The sequence below is a fragment of the Agelaius phoeniceus genome, chromosome 6 (assembly GCF_051311805.1).
Source record: "Agelaius phoeniceus isolate bAgePho1 chromosome 6, bAgePho1.hap1, whole genome shotgun sequence".
Lineage (NCBI taxonomy): Eukaryota > Metazoa > Chordata > Aves > Passeriformes > Icteridae > Agelaius > Agelaius phoeniceus.
Genome location: NC_135270.1, coordinates 15,870,291 through 15,889,605, shown reverse-complemented (window position 1 = coordinate 15,889,605; position 19,315 = coordinate 15,870,291). Strand labels below are relative to the sequence as shown.

Here is a 19,315-nt window from a genome sequence, read left to right as displayed (position 1 = left end):
AAAGGAAAAATGTAAACATATCTAGAAATAGAAAATTTGATAGGCATGTACAATAGCCCTCACTGACCAATGAACTGAGTTTCACTGTATTACTGAGCAATTAGGTATAGCACAGTGCCTGCTGATATTTCCTACAAATATGAGCTTTGTGAATAAAGAATTGGCTTTCTGCATGAAGAAAATGGATTCTCGGCTGATTTATTCCAACATGTGGTGACCCTGAAGACTCAATCAATGTGAATTTAACACGAAGAAAAGAAACTACAGAAATACACTTTTACCATCTCACACAACTCCAGCTAGAGGTGTCTACAGACACAGCATCTCCAAAGTGTCTGGTTTGTAGTTTTTGACACATGCTGCACTAGGACGAGTCAGGATTAAGTCACTGAAAGTCTTGCTGGATATTCTCCTTGTTTGCTTCCCCATGCTGCTGCTTGATTTGTGAAATTTCATTTTCCAGCTGCACAATAGTTCGTTCAATCTCATGATTTTTACTGACAAGAGAGACCCATGAGGATTCCATTTCTCGCAGCTTAGCCCCAGCTGTGAGCTGCATGTTCTTCCTCTGCCAGTTCAGGTCTTGAATGTTTTTCCTCAATTTCTGAAGCTCTTCCTGGGCGTGTTCTATCACATGAACTAGGTGCTCCTTGTACAACGTTCAGGCATTGCAGCCATGCTGGAACATGAGCTTCAGGTTCTCGATGCGCATGGCCTGGTGCTCCAGCTGTGGCATGGAATTGTTCACACACTCCTGCCACGCTGTGATGTTCTTCTGCCCAGAGGACAGGGCGGGCAGCTCGTGCCTCTTCATACTGAGTAGTTCCAGGGGCTGCTGGGCCACCAGGCACTCAAACTCACTCTGCATGAGCTCGGTCTTGAAGGCGCTGTAGTCGTGCACAGGCAGGTAGCTGAGGTAGCTCTTGGTCAGCTGGTACTGCCCCATCTCCTCTTCCACCAGCGCCACTGTCACCTCCTGCACACCCTGTGCCTTGTAGCCCTGGCTGAAGCAGGACAGCACATCCACCACCACGTCCCTGGCCCGACACCTTGGCCACAGCTGCGTGCACTCATGTCTCGCCCAGCGGGACCGCACGTGGCTCCGCTCCCCTGTGCGCCTGCGGCTCTCCTCTTCTCCCAAGATTACTTGCAGCAATTAATTTTAAGTACTTAACTAAGTCCTATAGCATTGAATTTTATCTGCAGCAGTTCTTTAAAGTTTAGAAATAATTTGCTCATGAAAAGAAATTCTACTGCAGAAACAGACAAACATTGTCAGAATACAGCCTGACACCCTGTGGGTCAGGGTGTTGGTAGCAGTCTGAATAAATGGTGGCTGCAGTTTTCCTGGAGTGGCAAATGTGGTTCTATTGAAGCAATGATCCTGTAGAAGGGTGTACTTTTTCTCTGAAGGTCCAGTGGTGGCATAGAAGAGTCTGGTTTTCCTCTGGGAATCCAGTGAAATAAAGCTCCCTGGTGTTCCAAATCTCAGATTATATCCAGGTAGGAATGCTTGGCTCCTGCCCCTGGGCAGAGCAATGGGATAATGTATTTTTATCAGCCATGCAGTGAGACTCAATAGCCCATTAACAGTAGATATCTCCTGGAGGGAGGATGGGTCTTAGAGGAGATAAAGAACACTGCCCCACCTGCTTTTAACAGATGGTGATAGAATATGTCCTTCTGGTTACATCTTGCATTGCAAGCTAAGACAGTTAAATATTACTTTTCTACATTGTAAGATAGTTGTTTTCTTTTAAGAGATGACTCTGACTAAAATAGCTGTGATGAAACACTGATAAACACCTGTTTGTAGGTAAAGAAGATACAGCGTCTTCACCCTTGATTTTGTCGAAAATTTTATTGCTCCTTACAATCTCTGCTGTTTTATCTTCCATAGATAACACAGAAGAGTCAGTTATGATTCAAGATTATGCCTGTTACTGATTGTAAGCTGGTTTAGAGTTTTCCTTTGTTTCATTTTGCTGTCATAGGTACATGGCTGTTTAGAAACGAGCTATCTCAATTTCCTAAGACGGTAACCACTGATACATTGATTATATGATGTGAATTTACTGATTTTATAATAGGCATTATTCATAAGATGTTATTACTGTACTTATAGCTGGCTTCTTACATGCTTTAACATGTCTTTTTGTGTAATTACCTAAAAGACATGCACTTTCAGGATCCTTCTTTTTTGTTCTCTAGCTGCTTATGCATCTCTTAGACCAAATACGTAAAGGATTGCACTGCCTTATAATGATACATTCATTCATTGCTCTATAACAAAAGATTTGACAATGCTTTATTGTCCTCTCAGTTTTCAGGAACACAAAATTTAAAAAATTAAGTTCCTTAGATGCTTCTCTCCACAGAAATCAAAAGCAGATTTTTTTAAAATTCAGAGGCTAAAATTTTAGCTGATATAAATTTTCTGGCAGGCATTAAATTTGTGGAGGCATACTGGTTTAAAACAGCTCAGAATGTGATTCTAGATTAATGGGACAAACCCCCATGTTTATTGATTATGTAACTGCAAATGCAGATATGTCTCAAGTGCAGCATGCAATGTATGTACCCGCATATAATGAAATTTCCCATGCATATTCAGAAGTAGAAAATGTTCTTTTCAATTTAAATTGTATGATATTTAAAGAAAGAAATACTTTTGCATGTTCAAATAAAGAATTCCAGTGAATAAAGTCAAGAAAATACATAAAATATTAGTTAAAGGAATTACTGATTTTTAGTGAATGGATAGAGAGGTAACCACTTAATTTGTAGGCCACTATCTGAACATTTAATCCTTTGTGCAGTAAGGCTACTAAAACTGACACCACAAACCAAACTTTAAAACAGTCATGCCAAAGCACTGGGACAACCTCTGGTCTCCAGCCAGAGGTTGTGAAGTGTGCACTTAACAAGTCACAAGCATTTTTTGGACAACTGATCTGATGGAAAAAAGGATTACAAGGGCTGCACCTGCCCTGCACCAACTAATCACTAGGAAAACCGAGTGGGCTTTAAAAGAATTGTGAGATTGTTTCCTCCTTCCTATTACTTCTGGACAATAGTACTAGTTCAGGTATTGGGTGCTGGGTTTTTATGAGTTCAAAATGAATTGCCTTTGGTGGAGCAAAGTGGATTTATAGATGAGGAACTAACCAGCTGCTGAGGCATCTCTAAGGCTACAGTCGTGTCTCTGGCTCGAGAAGGCATCAACCTTCCACCTTCTGCCCTGTGGGAGCAAGCCCAGCAGAGGCATCGCAGTGTCTTCAAGCGGCCTTTGAGCCCCCTTTGTGCAGGGATGCCGGGGGTGCCGCTGGCAGTCAGCGGGCGCTGGCTCCCCTCAGGAGCCCACAGGGAGCCGGGGGGGGGCTGCCCGCACACACCGGGGCCTGGGGGCCGAGCCCGCCGCCCCCGGGCCTCACTGCGGCAGCGGCCCCGGCGCTCCGGGGGCCGGGCCGGCTGCTCCCGCTCGCTGCCTGGCTGTTTCATTCATGCTTTCTCCTTCGCCATCTCCCTCTCCGACTGAGGGGAAACGGGAGCGCGCGTGGGCGGCCGCTGGAAGGCTCCCTGTCAGTCAAGCGGCCGAGCTGAAAAGAAGGCGAGCGAGGGAGAAGGAGGCAGAACAGCTTTCCCGGGGGAGGGGGCGGCTGTTGTCGGCTGCCAGCCTCGCAGCCCTTCCCGGGGGCATCTGCAGAGACGGGCTGGGGGGAAGGTGGGAGCGGTGTTGCACCACAGACCTGCCCGCCGGGGGGGAAGCGGCTCTTTCCTGCCGCTCGTCACCTGTCCCCTTCTCCCCACACACGCACCCAGCGGCGACGGGGCGGGAGGCGGCGGCCGCCCGATCTGGCGAGCACCGGGCCCAGGGTCCGTACCCCCGGCGCTGAGGGGGCTGCCCGTACGTGTCTGCCGGGGCAGCGGAGGGGGCGAGCCCGGGGGTGTCAGCGGTGAGGGGTTCGTGGGGCAGCGTGTCTCCTCAGCTCTCCGCAGGACCGGGGAACTTCCTCAGGCTGAGGGGCGCTCCGTAATGCCGGCACCAGCCGCGGCGCGAGGAGGCTTTCGAGGGGAGGCTCGGGGCAAGTCGCACGCTTTCGGGCAGGGGGGCGGCCCCGCAGCGGCTGAGGTGGGCTGGCGCTCGGTACCGGCAGGGGAGGGGAGCGAGCGGCTGCCGACGGCGGGAGCGGGGCTCTGGTGCAGCGGGGCTCGGCGGGGGAGAGCCCGCTGCCCCCACCGTGCCGCAGCGCTGCCTTTGTGCTCCCTCCGCACCTGAGCGCCGGGCTGGGAGGGACGGCGCAGGTGGAGGCGGGCACGGCAGCAGCTGCGGCGCATCCCCGGAGCCGGGGCGGGGAGGTAAGGCGAGGCTGTGCCGTGCTGCGGCGGCGGCTCCCGGGGCTGCGGGGGGCGGCTGCACGCCGGGGGCTGTGCCTCGGGCCGGCGGGCAGGGCACGTTCCTTGCCTGGCTTTTCCTGCAGCCGTTTCCCGCTTCGTCCTGCTGCACGCAGAGAGATGCAACAGCGGCAGCCCGGTCCCCTGGGGAAGGACGGGGCTTGGAGGTGGGCGAGCGGCATCAGCGCTGCCGGTGCGCGGTGAGGCTGCCGGGCGCGGGGCTGGGGCCGGGGGCAGCAGCCGGCGGTGCCTCGCCGCTCCCGCCGTGCCCGCGCAGCCCCGCGGAGCGCTGAGGCGGCCCGGCCCGGCCCGGCTCCTCCGGGGCCGCTCGCAGCCCCGGGCCGTCCGCTCCGCTCCGCGCCCGCAGGGCCCGGGCACAAGGCTGGGCTTTTCCCCCGCCACACAGCGCCGAGATACGCGGAGCAGATGCCGGTGTATGCGCCTAGCGGACCTCGCTTGGGAAGGGCTGGGGGGTTTGGGGGAGGCTGCTTTCGAACCGGCACGGCCGGTAGCTAACTACCGGCTGCAGTTAAAATTTTAGCAGCAACAGCAACAGCTTTGCGATGCTTTCCGGGAATGCTGCTGCCTGGGAGCTGATGTTCCAGGCGGCCCGCGGTACGGGCCATCTCTCTCCTAGATGGCAGTGCTGAGAGCAGGATAGCTGCCGGTGCAGGCAATAAAGTGCTGGGAGCCCGGAGTCCTGTGCAGCTGGATTTTGGCAGAGTTATGGGTGGAACGGAATAGCATTCACGTGTGCCCTGTGAGCTAATTTGCAATTATGACGATTTTTTCCTTCAAACTTTGCATACGGCTATCTTGTTATGCAATTACGTTTTAGTGAGGCTGGGATTGTTACATTATGTGAGAAAGGAAAAACAAATCTAGTAGGCTAAGCTTTTTGTATTGCAGTGTTATTTACAAAGTTGTCGAGGTTTGGATCCAGCTCCGCTGGCTTCCCCCTGATTCGCAGTGATTTACAGCTGATGGTCAGGTTCTGTGTTTGTGTTAGAGCAACAAATCACAGATCCAGAAGAAATGTGGCTGCATTACCCTCTCTTTTTTTTTTTTTTTTACTTCCAACATGTTGCATATACTGAGGAAGAGATTTTTTAATTTGATCACAATGCTTAGTTAGTTTGAGATGATAACTTCCTTGTTGTATAAATTGTGCAGTTAATCAGGTTAAAATCTCAGACAGACCCAGAGCTCACATTGATTTCAGCACAAGTTGTGTGGTGCATGACAAGGGTGCTGAATTTTACTGTGTGGGAGAGCTGAAGCAAATTTTCCGACTGCTTGCTCTAGTTCTAGTTTGTTCCTTTGGAGTAGCAGAATGTAGTGATTTTTTTCAATGTTCTCATTGATATATTTGAGTTAGTGTTGTACATCTGAAGCAAGGATAGTTCAGGAGCTCAATATGTGCCCATTGAGAGAGAAAATTGAGCCAGTTGACTTGAATGTGGATGAAATGGACATGAGAACTCTTACTCTATATCTGCATATAATGAGTCTAAACATTCTCAGTAGGCATGTGCAGAAAGGTAAGCACATCACGTCTGGTTGTTTTATTCTTTTTGTTATAATTGAACAGGCATTATTCTCTGTAGGAGTGTGTTGTTGGTTTGTTAGGTTTTTTACTTCTTATTTAGCACTATTATGGTTTAAAGGCTTTAAAATGTTTGTCACTCCACTGCAGGAAGAGTTGCCAACTGGATGTCATGCATGTAAAACTAGAACAAGAGCCTTTAAATAGCAAAACCATCAATTTAGTAACAATTTAGTGTGATAAATGGCAGAATGCACAACAAGAATGCAAATCTGAACAATTATAGCATACATCTTTTGGTATTAATATTGATTAAGTACAAAGCACAAAAGGGAAATAAACACATACAGCTTTTAAGTGCCTAAACTGGTTTGAAATGGAAGAGCTGTTTTCTGTTATATATTTTTTCTATTTTATGCTTTAAAAACAAGTGTGGGGTGGGGGAAAGATCAGAGAAGAGAAGTTTTTACAAGCATTTCTTTTGTTTTCTGGATCTCAGAATTCCTTTATGTAGCAGGATGCTTTCCAGTATCTGGTTTCTCAGTATCTGGAAAGGCAGATGTTGCTGCAGCAGGAGGAATTATACTGATTTGCAGCACAGTTAAAAAAAAAAACCTGTTCTTTCTGCCTCTGTGTAAAAAGATCAGCCATGGTTTGGGCTTGGCAACACAAGAGATGAGACAGGGAAGTTCAGTTTGTTCAACAAGAGGAGTGAAGTAATGTACAATTAGGCAATTTCTATTTCAGGAATAAGATGAGTAAATTTCCCTAACCAACTGCACTGAAGAATTTCACTTGCTTGGCTTTCCCTCACAATTGCCCATAAGCCAACCCTTTGTGAAAGGCAGGGAGTTTGGTTTGGTTGGTTGATCACTCTCTCCTGTGGAATGTTGAGGCCAAAGGCAGAAGAGGCAGTGGAGACTTGAGGCATGTAGGCTTTTGTAGAAGAGCTTTTCTGACTTACAGCTTTTCAAAAGGTGCATGACAGAATCCCATAACTGAGAATTTTGCTCTCACAGTTAATTTTCGGTTCCCTGCTTACCCTGTGTAGGCCACAGGAGCATGTGACTGATGTGACCCAAGATTGAACCTACGATAGAACCAGCTTCTTGGTTTAAACTGATGCTTAGAGACTTTATCTCAAGATTTCAGAGATAATGTGCTTCTACTTTAGAGAATATTTGGGACTTTCTTGCAAAGAGAACATGCAAATGAAATTTAGGAACTGAAGGACTGATTTGCACTAAAGCATCTTTAGCAGAATCAGGCCAGCAGAGTATGTGTGTGCTGTATGTATCCATGCTACCACAGAGAGAGCAAGCTGTGATAGTCAAGAAAGACAGGGGTTTTGAACATCTCTGGAATGTCACAGTATTTTTTATTTCATGATGGAATTCATGTTCTTTTCAGACTCCTCTCTTAATTCTACCCAGAATTAGGGTAGAATTAAGAGAGGAGTCTGAAAAGACTGTCTTGATTCTACCCAGAACTGTCCTGTGATTTTGAGCAACTTTAAAAAGCTCAATTATTATGGTAATAATCCACATCTTAGAAATCAGATTCAAGCTCCTGTGTTGTAAGAGTCCTGATCTGTAACCAGCTAGAATGCCAGTAAGTAGTATGTTACTGGTCTGTGTCTGTTTTACTTAGTCCTTTCTTGTTTAGTGACCTGCTGCATGTTGCCTGACTCCTAACCTCTTTGGGGCAGGAGCAGCCTTTCCCAAGAATAGGGAACCTCCCGAAGAGTAGAAACTTCCCTAAGTTTCAGTAGGGCTCAGATCCTTGTTTGCAGCTCTAGGAGATGGATGCAATAGAAAGTATCAGTCTGGTAACTGTGGTTTAAGGTCATGAGTAGCTGCCAAAAATATTTACTATTTTGAGGAGTTGGATCTCTAGCATAAAATTTTTATTTCTTGTTTGTTTTGCAATTCAGGGTCATATTTAGTTTCATTCTGTGTTTTACTTCTGTGAGTATGGGTATAACAGCAAGACAGTGCAACTTTCTGTGTTTTTATATCAGTTCTTTCCTGTGGACACAACTGCATGTGCTAACAGGAGCTCATTTTTGACACAAACTCACCCTTCAGGTATAAGCAACTTGCTTAAGTTACAGGGAGATTGTGACCTGCCTTATCTACCATCAGATAAATAACTCTTGTTATTACAGTATATAATAAAGGCACTTAGACAATCTTTTCTAAAATAATTAAATATGCAAAGCCGGGCTCACACAGCAGTGAGTGCCAGCAAGAGTGAAAACTCACGTAATACATGTTACATACATGTTTTATGTACATGAATTTGTTTGGGATGGTGACTCTCTTTGTAATCCTGTGTGTGCAAACTTGTTACCTCCAGATGGGCCAGAGTTTCAGGCAGGTTTTGAAAGCTTCAGTGAGAAGTTACCAATCACCACAGTGTGCAGAGTCTGCTCCTTGCTAGTTTTGCCCACTGCCACACCCACAGCTAACATCACCATCTAAACTGATGTCTGTGTGGAAGCACTGCTTCATCCAACTGCATAAGCTATGACACAGCTAGTCTTGATTACACTGCTTTTTAAAAATCATTCCAATGTTGTAGTCTGTGTACAGCTAGAATTGTTCTGCCCCTTGATTATCTACAGATCAGGTTTCATTAGAAGTGCTGATGAGCACCCAGGACTGTGAAGGCAGCAGTTTTGTGCAAGATAAGAATGTTCCTTAAAGAAGCTGATGGGGGATAAAGTTCCTAGCAGACACTGACAGCATAAGATGTCACTGTAGTCTAGTCTGAAATTGTATGTCAGAAGGATAATTGGATATCCTTGGCTTTACAAGAAGTTTCTGTACTGAAGAAACGTAATAGTGGGTTAGAAACTGCTTTCAGGAGCTGTGTAGATATGTTTGTTTCTGTTCAGTTGCATTAGTGCAACTATGGAGCAATTAGCGGTTTTTTTTTTCCTACAAGTGAGTGTGAATTTGAAGCACTCTATATTAGAGGAAGACATTTAATTTATCCTGATGAACCTGTGATCTGCACCTTTCAGTTCTGAATGACTTTGTTTCCAGAGCTGCTTGGAAGTCAAGGAAATGGATGGTGTAAGCTGTATAACATAACTGGCTCCAAAGGAGTCTCTGTTTGGAAGCTGTGTGTTCCAAAGCTGTTGGTTCACTTGCAGAAGGCTCTTTGAAACCTGCAGTTGAGCATGGTCACGAAGTCCTTGATGTAATTAAATATGCAAAATATCTCATATGAATAATTTCCATACCCTTGCAGAACTTTTTTTATTCCCTGAGCCCTTTTGCATTACAGGCTCCTGTCAATTGGGGACGGATTGGATGTTGGGAGACCAAGACACTAACACTGCATGTGATGCCCTGGAATGCATTCTGCAGTTGTAACCACAATATTAAATACAAACCCAACACAATTCTTGGCAGATAAATGATTGAACACTGCTCTGGGGAAAAAAAATCCCCTATCACTGGGTATTTAGTGGGCAAGTCCGGTGGACTTAGATTATTCCATTTCAAAAAGAGGAAGAATTTTACCTCTGCCTAATATTTCCTTTCATCTTCATTATACAGTCCTTGTAAAAAAACAATAAATGCAAAATATGGTTCTATTTGTATTTGTAAGTAGGCAGTTATCAAATGCTGTCTCTCATTCCTATGTGACCCCAAGAGATGTGGGAGATGGATTTATTTAATTGGGAAATTGAGGGCTAATCTGCATATGGAAATTCACAAAGATTAGCATACCAAGCTTATTTTCCACACACATGTGGCCCTTATGCAATCAGACTGTGAACTAGAAATGTATATGCCTGAATATTTGGAATGGCTATTCTGGTGCATAGCCCTGTGTAGCTGGACTCTTAGATTTTAATTAGTACTGCAGCAATTGGTGAAATCAAATCTAAACCTAAAGGAGAATAAAACAATGAAAGGAGCCCTTTAACAATGCAACTAGAGATGTAGCAAGAGCACAAAGATCTTTGAGGTACATGTGCTTTGGCAAAGAAACATATTTTCATCTGTGAACCCAATTTGAGAAGTTAAGGTTAAAAATCCTCTTAGATATCCATTCCTTTGTTTGTTTTGTATATGTTGAGTGAACAGAATATTGTCAATTTGTGGCAATACTTTGTATTTACAGCTGCAGATGTTTCTTTGGGTGATGATGTATCTTGTGTTACTAGTGCAGCAAAGTGACTCTGGCGTTGGACTCAATCCTTCTGGGTCCCTTCCAACTCAGAATATTCTGTGATAAACATTTGTTACTTCTTGAAATGCATGATTACTGAAATCACAATTTTACCTAGAAATCCCTATGTCCCTAGATCAAATGAGTTCCGTGTGTCTGGAGATGTCTTTATTCAAGTCTGAGGAGTACAGACAAAGATAACTCATATTAAGTACTATTAAGAATTAGATGTGGAGAATTGGCATATGAATAGTGCCAGTCTGTAAAATTAAGTCTGTTAAATATAAAATTGTTTTAAATAAATGGCAAAAGAAGAGTAGACACCTGACAGTGGGGCTATTGATGCAAAGAAAAAAACAAAATGCTTGAAGGAAATTGATCTTTCAAAAACAAAAAGTGAATTATTTGTTAAAAACCATTAAGCAGTTTAGATTTTCTTTATAGTGCACAAGGTTTAAGTTATGTTTCTCATGTCACACTCTGAAGTAATTGACAGTGGAGCATTTGCACTGTGGGGCCACCTCAGCCCATGAACTCATTGCAAAAGATAGTCAAAAGACATTACAACAAATTAAGTCTGGCTTGTGAGGAAATACGGTCTAAAACTATGAATGAATTTAAATTGAAAAACTTTTAGAAAAGAGTGTTTTATTGATGAAATATAATTTAGGATGTTTTGTTTACCTTCAGTTATTTAATTTTTAATTTTTTTAACAACTTACCTGTATTGTTTCTGACTTTGATAGAAAGAGAGACTTGAAACTTTCGCATTCTTAAAGACTGAACAGGACCATTCATATTTACTAATATAAGGTTTGTGCACAGCTCCCTTCATTATTGAAACTATAGCAAACTACTCAGGTTACTGTTTCATAAATAGTTTAGTTCCCTTCTGATTTCCCCTCTTAGCTTAATTCCCTTCTGATTTCACCTCTTAGTGAGGGTGGCTTAGATAAATTTAGGTGATGACTTCATTTGGACCAGTGTACACATCACTTTCTAGATGAGGTTGTATTTTTTTTCTCCCCTAATTCCACACTCCAGAAAATAGCAATCCTTGTGGTTTCTAGCCTGAGACAAACATTTCCTTTTTCCCCTCTAGATAGTTGCTACTTCCCTTCACTGGGAAACCATATTCTGTTCATAACACCAGTGATATAACCTCTAATGGTATCTTAGATTGTGTTAGAAAATACAAGTGGCACTTGGTAAAGACCTCTTCTGGATATTGTTGAATACCCAAAACCATTGGGGGGGAAAAAGCTTAGAATTTTCCACAGTGAGGGTATTTGCTCTGAATTTTACCTCTCAGTTGCTATAAATAATAACCATTTTCATAATAGATGACTTGCAGTCTGTAAAAGCAGGTCATTCCAATTATTACCTTATTTCTCTTCCTGTTTCAATGGCAGGCAATTTTTAGCAGCCAACAGCATTGCAGGCCTTTTTAGGTGGATGTGACCACTTCATGGATGCAAGATAGGGGGAAGGTTCCACTGGGCTACAGGGAGCTTTGTGTCCTTTGGCAAGGCAGGATTTAAAAGGCCACACCAACAATTACCTTGGGTCTTGTAGCCCCATTCCTGCCTCCCACCAGCCTGCCTGGAGCACAGCTTTACTTCACTGGTGTGTAATGAGAGCTGTCCAGTGAACATTAAAGGGCTGGGGAGAACAGCACTTGAGAAGTTTCTTCTTTGGTTGAGAGAAGTCCAGGGGAGCAGAACAGCCTGTTGGACCTGCTCCCTGACCCCAACTGGTGTCTGAAATTTGGGTTGTCACAAGCAGTCCACGGGTTGAAGGTTGGCAGTTGTCACACGCAGCTGTGGTGACAACACAAACAGCAGAAGCTTTCCCACACGGGCACTCTTGGAGACCTGTTCTTATGATTACCTCTTGATTAGCTGCTTACCCAAAAAGAAGGCTGATGGATCCCCCTAGATGCATTCCATATTTTTCGTTTTGCAGCTCATACTGGTGTCTGGAATTGACCAAAATTTTGGGATAATTTAAATACAGATGCATACTTCCATAAAATGGTAAGGAAAGCAGACCACTGAGGGCCTGCTAATGGCAGTGAGAATCCATATGGGCTTGAGGTTTCATTTTTCTCTACTCTTGCAAGATTTAGGTCATAATGTTTAGGTCAGGACACTTAGAAGCAAGCTAGGCATCTTGACTCAGCCTCCCTAAGAGAGTATTTGTTTTACCAGAGATGTTATTTGAAGCATTCTTGGATATGTGATACCACTTTTGAATTTACAGTCAGTTCACTAAATTACACTTGCCTGTTTGGGTTTTTTTGATTTTTTGGTTTTTTTGTTGGGTTTTTTTGGGTTTTTTTTTTTTTTTTTTGGTGTTGTGGCTTTTTGTTGTTGTTGTTCGGTTTTGTGTTTTAATGCAGGTAACGTGTGCTTAAATATGTTTTTTTCCTCATCCAGAGATTCTGGGGAAGAGAATTCATTTTATTCATCAGGCAGGGCATTTTTTCCTGGTGGTTCTGCAGAGTCCTTTTTACTTTTAGGAACAGACACTTGCTGCTTCCTTCCTGTACCTTGACTGGTTGAGTATGGCTAGGTTTGTTTATTTTCTTTTGCAGAATGCCTTCCATTTGGTACTCCAACAGCATCTGTTCCCTTGTTTTCAGTGTCAGTAACAGTATACATTACCAGACTGGGGCTTGGCTGAAGCTGTCTCCTTCAGGAGCAAAGCCTCCCTTGCCAGTGGAGATCACTGCCACCATTCCATTACCCTGACTGAAGCCTCTGCTCCTTAAGTCTCAGAATAGCAAGCCAGAGAGGTGGAATAATTTAAGTAGTTGCCTTGTTTCATTCCTCTTCTAAACATGGAAATCGGAGCCTGCAAACATTCGTAAGATGAAATGTTGGCACAGACGTGGTAATTTCTGTGAAACTGCAGATGTGACTACTTTGTTATGAAACTGCTGGGAGCTTCGAGAATTATTGTAACAAAACCTGTGACTAAAAAGCATGTAATGGCTATTTTATTGTGCTGATGATTGCTTTTGCACTTCAGAGTCTGTTTGGAATGGTCACGTAATTAAAATAGTTATTATTTTCTCTTAAATTAGAAGAGGACTTCTCTCATACTTGCATGATGTCTTTCTTGCACAACAGAAACAAGGAGCTGAGTGCCCAAACACTGTCTGTATTTCAGCCTCTTAGTTATTGTTTTAAACCATATTTTCAGATGGTGCTCTGTTCTTTTTGGTAAATGACTGCAAGCACATGTAACGTTCTCCATGCTATGTACATTTTCTAACATTCCAAATTTTTAAATTATGGATATTGTCCCCAAAGCAGACTCTGACATTTGCTCTTTTATCCCTTTTGAACTTTTTTGTATCTTGTGCAACAGTGTCTGAATTTGTTAGGAAAAAACATTATCCCTTTAAATTTCCTATGACCTCTCTAGCACTGTAGCCCCTCAGACTCCTGATTGGAAATGCTGTTGATCTTGAACATAGTTTTGGCCATTGTCACAGGTCTGTGTGCTGCCAGTGGGCAGTAGATCACAAATGGAGATTCAGTGCTCCAAAATTATGTAGTGATGCTAAGTAATGAACCAGCAATTAAGCAACAGTGTTTTATCTGCAGTGTAGTCTGTGCAGCTCAGAACATCAATTTTCAGTCTGTTATCCATGAGTAGATTAGATTACATTATATTAGTTTAAATTGAGAACTGTTGCTTTCTGTTAGCCCTAGGCATGACTTTAACATTAAACTTACTAACTTTAATAAAGGCAGTTTTTAAACCCAAAAAAATGGTGCCAGAGCTGAGATCCTCAAGATGCTGATTCCAGAGTTTAGACAGGAGAGCTTATTGTCTATGCATAGAGGATTTAGAATAAGATTTTCTTCTGCTTGGCAAGCTTGCTTCAAAGTCCTGCTAATGCTAACTCTGGCTTCACTGTGTTCTATCACAGTCTAGTGGCCTGGGATTTGTAAAGCTGTGCCTATGAGATTGCTGAATACACTGGGAAGAGAAGGCAGTCCAAAGCTAGCTGGAATAGTGTCTGCTGCCATTTGGGAATTTGCTTTATTAAGGCATCCGGCTTACTCCCTTGGTTGTTGATGCTGAACAGAAATTGAGAGTAGATCTCTCAGCTAATTTATTGTCTGTCCTTGAAACCGGATGTTTATTCCAGTTTGGAATAGAGAGTTTCCTATCTGTGTCTACAAGCTTTTCTCCCTTCTTTTTTTCCCAGTTGATACCAGCCTCTGCTGCTCTGTGCATGCTTTCCACCCTGTCCATCTGTGTCCTTCACCTCTCCAGCCCAAGTGTCAGCTCCCGTAGGTCTGTATTTCTCTTCCTCTCGGAGAGAGCTGAGTAACCTTCTGCCACGAAGGTTTCAGACCAGGGAAGTACAAACTGCTCTCTTTGTCCACTACATCCTGTCAGATTAGCAGCTTCTGATTGATAGCTATATTGCCAAGTATGAAAGAAGCAGCTCTTCCCCAGGAGCTGTAAAATCCCATGGTTGTAAGGCACTTCATCATGGGCTGAAATGAGCTGATGGCCACCACCACAGCATACATGACAGTAATTTGCTTCTAGTTTTTCCATTCCTCTTCTGCAACTGGTTGCTATAGACATCATTCTGATTCTGAGAACACAGCAGGCCTTCAGAAACATCATCCTGATGTCCTGGAAAATGCCTCATTAATCCAGCCAGCCATTTTTAGGCCTTTTCCTGCAATACTGAACTCAAGCATTGCGCTTACCTGGTTGTAATTGCTAATTGTCTTCCTTGGTTGCTGCACAATTTTAGCAGCTGATGCTTCATAAATTACCAGAGGTAGATATGAGCAGAAATCTGAGATTCTGCTAATGTGTCAGGCTAGACAAAGCCTTGCTTGCTTGTCATAGTGATTCTCTTGGTATTGGTCTTTTGCACTAGAGAAGCATTTCTTTTCCTTTTGTTTGAGAACAGGTCTCAGACCTTAGATCAGTGTAAATTTTAGAGCTCCTCTGCTGAGCTAATCCCTCATTGCATTGTTTTGGAGCTGTTAATTGATGATAATTCTGGGTGCTTAATGCATTTTGTTTGAGGATTTCTAAACCTTTTCCTGGCAGACTCAGAGACACTGGTTGATGGGGGGAGTGGTTTTAGGGAAGCAAAGGGATTGGAAGGCAGAAGAAGCTGTTTCTCTTTCGTGTGCAGTGGTGCCATGAAAAGCAAGAGCTGGAAAGGGTGAGAGAGTGATTGTTCCTATCCCCCTCTGCACCTGCCAGGCTTTCACATTTGAAGAGTGTGATGCAGAAGCAGAGCTCCATCTGCTGATGTTCCCTTTTATGTGAGATAGCTCCCCAAAAAAGAGGGTCTTACATAAATGCCTTTGCTGACCTGTATTTCTGTGTCTATGTGATATCATATCTGTGGACATGTTGTTAACTACTGTGCAGGAAAGGAAAAGTGAGAAATCAAATCAGTTCCAGGGCTGGAGGAAGTCAGCATCCCTTTTAGTTATATGCAGCTCATCATTTCTAAGCAAGGTTTAGCATCTTCACAAAACTTGGATCTAGATCACTTCAGCCATTACCCCAAAATGAAGCTTGGTTTTTCTTCACGTTGAACTCGGATGGCAGAGGGAACAAGGTCAGACTATGTGGTGTTGGCTGGTAAGAAGGAAAATTTCAAGGTCTGTCCACACAGGCATAGGTATTTTTTTCTGTCTGAAAGAATTTTGATACTCAACTGAGAGGAAAAAAGTTGCTCTTCTGTTTTGGTTTGAAGTGGTGTCTAGGGAAGAGGAAAACAGTGTTGGCAGCAGCTTCATTTGCTTTGAGCACTATGCCTGTCTATTCCCTGGAGAACTCATTAATTTTTAAGGCTGTGGCAGCAATAGGCTAAATGGATACAGCAGTGATACCCTGATGGTTTGAGATAGTGCATTCATCCTTTTGGGATAAGCAGTTTTGCTTCCTGCAGAGATTGTGTGGCACCCCAAGATCACTGGGTCAGTCTAACCTGAGAAGGCAGCTGTTTAGCAAACAGGAAGATGCCATTTGGTGTAATAATGGAAACAAGAAAACTGTTCTTTTTAGAGCATTCTCTGCTCTCTGAATCCTCTTAAGATTCATTTACCCTGCTACTAAACTACACCTGTTTGTAGAAAAGGGTTTATGTAAGAAGGTCAGGCTCTTGCCTGATGGTTTATGCTGGGCAGACAATAGTGTGTGAAAGACAAGATTCTGAGTTACATTGATTTCTGTTCAGTAATTGCTAGTCAGGATGAGTGTTGATTGTTGACTTACAGAGTCTTAATGTTGTGAATGGATAAGCTTTTCATACTTGGATATGTTAAAGGTGGTCATGTTTCAGGTACATGTATGTATGGCTCAATGTCCAAATACTTAACAAAATCAAATAAAATTAAGACAATACTGGCCTACCGTGGGAAATCTTATATCAGACAGGGTGGGGAGCTCCTGAGTCCTGACCTAGGAACTGAGTTGTTGTACTCAGCTTCCTTTCTTAGAAAGACACAGCAGACTGTCACTGCCTTCCGAGGCACAGCCTGGACTCTATGAGAAACTTGTGACTCTTTAGAATGGGTAGGTGTAGGGGGATAGAATATAAGAAAATAAAGATAGTGTAGAAAGTAATCTTACCCCTAAGGAGTTGCAGCTGGGCCAACTAGCAAAGATTAGGAACAGACCTGACTTTAACAGGCCACAGCTGTAACCAGTGAGAAGAAGAGTGCTATAAGAGAGTGGGTGGCTGGGTGAGAGGGAAACTGGAGTCAGTGGCTGCTTTGTGAAGGAGAAAGAGTCAGTGCTCTGAGGCGCTGCCCACAAGAAACACCCAGAAGGTATGGAACCTTTGTGATAAGGAGACAACAGTATGGAACCCCTGTGATAAGATGACAACAGGTAGGTGCTTCAAAGGGGCAGGTAATCAGTGCTGGGCTGCAATAAACAAGCAGGGGAGGCTGTGGCACAGCCCTGGAGACTCCATACCTGTTTGTTGTCACTTGTTACACAGCCACTATGCATGGGGCAGGATAGAATGGGGATCCTTGCATGTCCCACTGTTGGGGCTGGGTTCATGAGTGGGACAGCCCTGGCTGCAGCTGAGGCCTGATGCACTCTGTGGGCAGTTCTTGGGTACACGTGCACAGCTGTGAAGGTACCAGAAGTATTGAAGGATACAGGAGGCATTTAGGACAGTGAAGGATGGAGGCAGTCAACTGATGGATTTCCATTTGGTACTGAAAGTACTCAGTGGCTTTACTTTGAGCTTACCATCCTTACTTTTAACCCTCCTGGCCTTACTTGAGTACTGAGATGATTTAATGCAGTTGTGGGTGGTCATGAAATGCCTCTGCCTGCCCTGTCCATTCTCTTAACAATGTCTAATGCTGCTTCCTCTCTGCGCTATTGTAATCCATTTCCAAGAACTGGAAGTCAGAAGCAGTCTGTTCCAGCTGATGGGGCTGGAAACTGTGGGGGCTCCAAATTAGATGCTAGATAGCTTCTAGTTAAAAAAAACAATGTCAAGATACCGTGAAATACTCCTCATATAAACATCAAGGGGAGAGTAATGCTCCATGTAATGCAAATTATATTCAGTGTGTAAAGCTCTTATATGTACTGTATATTTCATCATGTTTGCAAGTTTATAGTGCTTATCTTCTAGGCCCTGCACTGTAAACATCATTGGCCCTGTGATGGAAGAATGATCAAGTTCTTTAATGCAAGAATAACAGAGGAAGTATAGATGGACAGTGATCCAGACCACAGAAACAGCTTCATGCTTTTAGACCCATGGATATAAATGTGAACTCAGACACTGGGGATCCCTCATTATGTGGGGGGATGCTTGCAACTTGTGTCCCACTGAGATTAGACTCAGGGGCACTTACTACCTGCCTTAAATGCCTGCTAAAATGTTTTCTGCCTTTGAAACTTGTAATGGTTCAAAGCTGCTCCTTTTTAATTTTTTTTTCAAATTTTAATTTATTTTTTATTTTTAGATTTAAAACACAAAATTAAATCTACTGTGGCACTAGCACTTCCCCCCCACCTCCCTCCCAGAGTCTCTCTTCTTGGACTGGAACCTTGTATATAATTTTTCAGTAAGTTCCTGGTTGCTTTTGCTAACATATGAGGGATTTAAAACCTAAATGCTGGCAAAACCTTAACTAGCCTATTGCAAATGTGTCACTATTCATTAAGGACTCTCTAGGGTGCAGTATGTTCCTTGGTGGATTGGCTTCCTGGAAATTTAATGGCAGTTTGTGAATTGGCATCCAATTTCGTTTTTAGTCTATCTCCTGCTACTATAGAAAGCAATTTTGGTTCTGATAATTTGAGATGTTCTGTTTTGCTTTGCTTTACTTTCATGTTGTACTTTAGGCAGGAGGATGAGTCAGCTTGTGTGATCTTTGAGAAATAGTACAAAGAAAGATTTCTTTGAGTCCACTTACTCTTCTAGAAATTAAGCAAGATATTTATGCCCAGCCATCAGTAACCAGTTGCGTTCCTATCTCACCTGTTGGTAAAGCTCAATTAAGTTTAGAAAAGGCACCTGAGACTTGTGTGTAATTCTAGCTTTACTTCTTTCCAGTAATTTTATGGGGGTTGAAATAAGAACTATAGGGTGCTGTGGGATTTACTTAGTTCCTGGTATATCTGAAGGGGAGATTATTTTGCTTCATCACATTAAAGTGTTGAATTGTTTTTATTGTGGAATGTTACAACATTCTGAAGTACTTACACAATGTCCATACAGCATTTTTGTGCAATAATTTTCTAAAAAACTTCATGTGTTGGCATAGTCATTCTGGAGTAGTTATTATTTAAACACTCATCCTTTTTACTGTGACATAACCTGTATCTGTAGACAAAGTCATAAATGTTGCATAGTTTTGGGGACCTCCAGCTGTAAGACCCAAAGTAGCCTGTGTAGAAGAAGTTATTTTGTGTTGAACTGCTTAGAGAACATATCATCTTTCATAAGATCAAGCCTCCTTAAAAATTACCATTACCATTTTGTTTTTAGCTTGTTTCTTGTAAAATACTTTCCAGTTACTCTGCTCTTTGTTACTTTTGTGACCTGTACTCTGGCTCACCAGGAAGCACGCAGGCAGGCATACACCTTCTCTGAATCAGCTCAGAATTTCATGACCAGGGCTGCACCTCTCAGATTGAGATTCATGTGGG

The 19,315-nt window shown here is 43.4% G+C and overlaps 1 protein-coding gene and 1 pseudogene across 17 annotated transcripts in view; one reads left to right on the top strand and one right to left on the bottom strand.

The window, feature by feature from the left end:
* Positions 1 to 230: 230 nt before the first annotated feature.
* LOC143694214 (pre-mRNA-splicing factor SPF27 pseudogene) lies at positions 231 to 3,297 on the bottom strand (annotated as a pseudogene).
* Positions 3,298 to 3,702: 405 nt separating this feature from the next.
* Positions 3,703 to 19,315, top strand: part of PTPN5 (protein tyrosine phosphatase non-receptor type 5) — a 77,455-nt gene continuing 61,842 nt past the window's right edge. For 3 of the 17 annotated variants that reach the window (XM_077179904.1, XM_077179898.1, XM_077179892.1), the window contains exon 1: positions 3,731 to 3,876. The gene's annotated coding sequence lies outside the window, so the exon portion shown is untranslated. The other 14 variants (XM_077179900.1, XM_054634690.2, XM_077179888.1 and 11 more) reach the window with 6 other exon arrangements.